Below are 6760 nucleotides of genomic sequence, written 5' to 3' on the forward strand. Positions count from 1 at the left end.
AAAGTCATTGACAGAATATATATATATATATATATATATATATATATATATATATATATATATATATATATATATATATATATATATATATATATATATATATATATATATATATATATATATATATATATATATATATATATATATATATGTTATACTCAAGATAAATACGACTGCTTTTAAATACTTGCATTTAAAAGCAGTTGTGTCGTTTTCTTTCATTTCATTTTTTGCGTAGTTTACATTGTTTGCGTGTTTTTTTTTGGTGGCGTGATGTTCTACTTTAAAGAACATAGTGCGAGTTTGCTGTAACGGGCTGAATTCTAGCTAAATATTGCCCAAGAAATACAGTAACTTGATGGATCGTATTAAAAAAAAATACCGTTTCATATTTCGCTTTTCAGATTCAAAACGATCTTGTCAAACTTGACTAAGTGAAGTTTCAATGATAAATTCTTAACTGCTCGCGTTATAAGCAAATAACTGAAATTATTTTGTATGTTTATATTCTAGATATAAATTGCTAGGAGTTTTGTGGATTTCATTGAAAGTCATTTGGAAAAGGCTGTAGAGACACTCGCTGCACAAAGAACTAACTTTAATGAAAGACTGGAAGTAATCACCTCCCTCTTCTTTTCTGTAGTACTCGATGAGTTGAGGATAATAAGTTGGGTAAAAAGAGATGATAATATTTGATAAGAGATGATAATAATGATTTGGAGAACATTTGTAAAATACGTTTTAGATTTTAAGAATCTCTATTAAAGAATAAGTTGCTTTCATGCAAAAGCAATAAAAGTTGTTTTACCTGCTACAAAGGAACCTTCACTTATTAAGATAAAATCTATATCTTTACTCAATATTTAAGGTGGTAACACCAAATAAATAAAAAAATGAAATAATCCTTCAAATTAAAATGCTTTTAAATACAGTGTTACTCAAATGATTTAAATGGAAAAAAGCAATAAAAATTTTTTTTTTAATAAGCGTTGGGACCATAATGGCGGAAAAACTGTCAAAAAATGCGTTCTTGGACTAAATTTCAAAACATAATATCTAAGGCTAGCCATCATCATATGACCTGGAATTTTGTACACTTACTCTAAACACTATTTTATTCCATTTAACAGATAGATTTTTTAAATATCAAAGTTAATGATGAGTTATGTAGATTTTCCTCATATTTTATTTATTTTTTGACGTTTTAGAGAGATCTGACTAGAAAAAAAAAATTACTGATCATTAAAAAAAATCCATCTGTTAAATCAATTTTATTGGTATTTCGAGCAAGTACTGAAAATTTCAGATCAAATAAACAATGCTAACTCAAGAAACTGTGTATTGAAGTTTAAGCAAAAACGAAAAAACGCGAACTGAGATAAACAGCTTTGAAAAATTCTTGATATATTATTTACAATATTAATTTAAAATCCTCCTGAAACATAACTGTCATTACATTCTTTTGCTTTCTCCTCATCTAGGTGACCTTTTTTGATGGCTCTAAGTTTCTCTTCTTTTTTTTTCCCTTCTCTGATTACTTGCACCTCGTTTAACTAATCCTTTTTTTATTTTTAGAAGTCGCTGAAATATTTGATACCTTACTATGTAAACCAAAATGTCTAAAAACACTAATAATGCCCTTTGCACCATCATTGCATGCTAAAATAGCTGAATACGTTCCTATTTCCAATGTTGATTTAGAAACAAAAACTCTTTTTAGTACACGAGCCCAAATAAGTCCATTACGTGCCTCGTTAGCATTTTGTGTGTTTCCATGAAAACATTTTGATAACAATTCATCTGATTGTAAATTTATAATTATTGGTAGAATTAAATCTTTTATCCACAGAGGTATGGTAGATTAGAGTTTATAATTCTTTTGATTTAGAGCCCAGTATTTGCACCAACTATATTTTCAGCAAGGACAAAACTGGTGGCGTCTGTAGGAATAAGGAAAATCGGTAAAGTGGAAAAGTATGACATAAACTGCTTTCTTCATTGAATACAAGTTTCCCACATTATATCTGATTGCAAGACCATTGAAATTTTGCATTGAATTAATGCAGTTTTCAGTGAGTTTACCTCTGCCTGATATTGGTTTTTTAGTACCTTTTTGGGCTTTGACAAGGTTTCGTAGACGTGTTTCTAACCGTTTTTGAACATTTCCAACACATTCCAGTTTTACAGGTATAATACCATACTCTTTGTAAGGACCTGCTACTATTACATCATTAAAAGAAGATGTATCCCCATCTCCTAGATATTCTTTATATATCAACTTATTTTTTTGTAAAGATCTCTTAAACATAGCCACAGCTCCTATAGATTCCATACTACCCGATGAACCCTTGTGATTCGATTCACACTGGTGATCAGCCAACCAACACTGATACTCTGGAGTTCCTCTTTTAGATTTTTACATTTTACATCCATTGCAATGTTTGGTTAATATCTCTGCATCAATACATTTATCACTTCAACAGCAGTTACAACACCATTCAACGAATTATGACCTCGCTTTGCCATGAACCATCAATAGAAATTCTAACTTCTTTCATTTCAAGAGAGTTGTTTATTGATTTGGTTTCAAAAGCAGCTTTTTGCATACTTTCCTTAGCACCAATTTTGTATACTAACATGGCAGTTTTACTTAACTTATTAAAGCCATTAGGCGACAAACAATAAAGATTCATACAGAAGGAAAAAGTTTTCATCGACTTATTACCAGCACCTATTTCTCGCAATCCAATGACAGCTCGCAGGTTGATCTCATATGGTAATTCTAGAGATGAATGTTCTTTTTTAACAGTACCAATAGGAAACTCCTTTGCGTTTAAAGAATTCTTTGACTTTGGTGAAATTTTAAATTTTTTGGAAAGGTTACACTTTGTACACTTCATCTCAAGTAAATGACAAAAGCCCATACGAGAACCAACGTTATCTTCGATTAACAAATTTTCAATAAAGCAATTGGGGCAAACAGTGTGTGCAATTAATTTCTTTAACAATAAAAAGTTAATAAGTATAAAATAGTCGTCAGATTCACATTTATCCGAGCTGAGCGATGCATTTAACTTTCTTGAGCTAACACAAGATATCTCCTGATCTGCAGGTTTTGATTTGAGAATATCAGATGGTTTAAACCCATTCCATTTTCTGCTCTTCTTTTTAGTACTATTTTGTTATTTGGCATTTCTTTTATTTAATTTAAATATATATATATATATATATGTATATATATATATATATATATATATATATATATATATATATATGTATATATATATATATATATATATATATATATATATATATATATATATATATATATATATATATATATATATATATATATATATATAAATCCAAAGGATAAACAAACAATAACACTCCAAATCTTTCAAATATGTTTTCAAAACTGTTACAAAACGTGTTTAGTGGTTAAGAACAATGACTTTTAACTGAATTTCAATTCGGAAAACATAGTAGTGGCATCAAAGCTTGAAGACTCCAATAAATTGAGCTTATTTTTATGGAGAAAATGTCCTAACAACCATGTTAAATATTTAGTATCTCCGTTGCTAAAGAAAAAAAGATACATAGTGTTCTAATAAAATGCTCATATCTAAAGAAAGTTAAATTATTTAGCTCTCAAACTTTGGCTAAACGTTCTTTGATTAATTTGACACATATTTTATGTAAAATTGAAAAACTCAAAAATATTTTCAGTTTTTTTGGTGTTGTACCACCTTAAATAAGTTTTTTTGGTGTTGTACCACCTTAAGCAATGCTTTTTAACAGTTTATCATGATGCTAAGCCAATGATACTGTTTTGTATGACAACCTCTATTGACTTTTAAAAGTCAAATCTTTAAAAAACTCTATGTCAAAGTTTATTAAAGTTCATATTTTAGATTATGTAAAACTGCAAACTTAAAAAAAAACTATTTAAAAAAAGTTAGATATTGGGTGGGGATATTTTTATGTGTATGGGGGAGGTGGGTTCAGCACTTTTTAGTATAGTGTAATTAGTAATTTAATAATTATCCTTATTTAATCATTGACATTTCTTAGTTCAAAATTTATTTCAAATAAAGTTGCTTGATTTCATTGTTTGAAAGTCTTTAAGAAAAGTTATCGAGCTTCAGGATTAGTGCTATGGTTCAGGGCAAGGGGTGCGGTCTTAATTTTAACATAAGTCTGCTGCAGAATCAAAAAGTCTAGTCAAATAGAGATACCTTTCATCAGTAGACTGATGCAATTCTTGAAAAGTGATAATAATGTTAAAAGTTTCTGTTACACACAGAGAAAGGTTGCTATTTCAAAGTTAAAGGACTTATAGAAAACTTTTGTAAGCGGAATTGCGAGTCTTTTTGCACATATCTCAAGGTAAAGAGATTGTTTTAGTAAATATTCCAGAGTTCGCACATGGTAGAATTGTTTTAGTCCCAAGATTTATTAACATCTTTAGATTATTCTAGAGAGTTCAAAATCACCGATAATAAAACAGGCATTGTAGGGTTTCCTAATTAATTAAGATCAATTATTGCATGTTCCAAGGAACAATTTTTCAAAAACCAACCTGTTTACGATAACGAATTATTTATTTTTGGATAATAAATAGTCTCCACAACAATTGATTAGAAAAGAAGCATCTATTAAACAGATAATATTTTCAGTTTGATAGTTTAACTCCTTGGGAGTAACTGGCCAGCAAAAAATATTCTTCTCTTACCCGTTATTCATGCAAATAACTCTGATTCCAGATATAGGAGATATAGATACCTAAAGATATTAGCACAGGGTTTTTTTTATACAACATAATCTAGGGCTTATAATTAGTGTAATATTTTAAATCATTTACAACTTATAGTTTAATAATGTTTTTTTTAATGTTTTTTTTCTAACATTTTTCCATTTAATTTATATTGCTTGAATACTTTTTATTTAAATGCACTGTTTTGTAAAATCAAAACAAAATCTTGAAAAATAATTTATATGTTGTAAATAATATTAAATAATAAATAACCGCCACAGTGTATTCAATACTCCATTGTTTTTTATATTCAACAGCAACCCAATTGTTTACTTTCCATACAAGACAAATTTCTTTTGCAAGGTTAGCGATGTCTTCTTCATATTGATTACTGTCTTAATTGTCGAGTGTCTGATTACAGTCATCGTTTCTACGACAAATTCTTTGTTATTGTCAAACTGACCGTGTTCACATTCTTATTTTCACCAGCATAATTTCTTTTTCAGGTTACTAAACCTACAATAACATCATTTGCACATCTTTTTAAACTTTTGTAAACAAACAAAATTTCAGTTTTAACTAGAATTTTTACTAAATATTTACAGAAGAACTTTTCAATTCAATAGTCAGAAAGTTAATCGAAATTACTCGGTAAAGTGTTTAATATAAATGCTTATATTGAAAATAAAGATCTTATCTGTTGGCAAGTTACATATTGATCAGGCGGAAGTTCTTTTAAAAGCAGCATGTGGACGTGCTCAAGGTTTGTTTTATTATCTAATTCTTATCCACGAACAAATTATCAATAAAACAGTGCTTTCTGTTGATTTGAAAATCTAAAAGAACTTCAAGCTGATGAACATTTTTTTTTATATATTTATAAATAAATAATATATATATATATATATATATATATATATATATATATATATATATATATATATATATATTTATATATATATACAGTATCGGACAAAATGAGTGCAAACAAATAATGCACTAAACTTTTTAAATAACCATTATAAACTTTTTTGACAATAACCATTATCAAAAATCACTTTTTCTCGCTTTTTATTTTTTGTGTGTATATATATATATATATATATATATATATATATATATATATATATATATATATATATATATATATATATAAAGTTATTATATATTCACTTTTTTTTTTTTTTACCCAATCTATTTATGATATTATGTATTAAACGATATCTTACTTTATTTTTTATATATTTTTTGTAAACATTCATTCAATTTTTCTTTTATACTATATATTCTTGAAACAACTTTGTAAAATTAATAAATTGTAACACGGTGTTCGGCGATAAGGCAAATTAATGCCTTCTTCTTGCTCCGGCCATTAACTTAATTGTAAATATATGGAAACTGTTATATTTATTGAACGGCAAAATATAATGTTAAATAAATAAATAAAAAAATGTCTAAACGTCGACATCATTTTCAGGTTATGATATCTTGCATATATTTGCTGATTTTGAAGCAATTATACTTATAACAATTCCATCCTTTTTACCCACCTTACAGAAACTCGTTAAGTCTTTTTATCTTAAAAAATTTAAATAAAATATTATCATGCTAGTGTCTCAAGGATCAAAAGAGTTTTTTTTAAAGTGCGAAGTTTTTATCAGTACCGTTTTTTATTAGCAAATTAAGTTTTTATAAACACCGTTGTCTTAAAAAATTTATTAGAAAATCAAAAAACATATTCATACGCCAGCGCTAAACAACATTAAGGAATAAGTCTGAGCTTGTTCCTTATGTTTTTTTTCTCCAAATAATATTCAGATCAATATACCGTAAAATCGCCTACGTTCGGTCAATTTTATCAAATAATATTTGTAATTAGTTCGTAAATATGAATCTATATATATATATAAAACAATGTGTACATGCAACCTGCTGAAATAATTCTTTAGCAAAACATCAATTTGAAAAAATGTATAAAATAAATGATCATATTTAATCTAAGTA

The sequence above is a fragment of the Hydra vulgaris genome, chromosome 01, assembly GCF_038396675.1.
Source record: "Hydra vulgaris chromosome 01, alternate assembly HydraT2T_AEP".
Lineage (NCBI taxonomy): Eukaryota > Metazoa > Cnidaria > Hydrozoa > Anthoathecata > Hydridae > Hydra > Hydra vulgaris.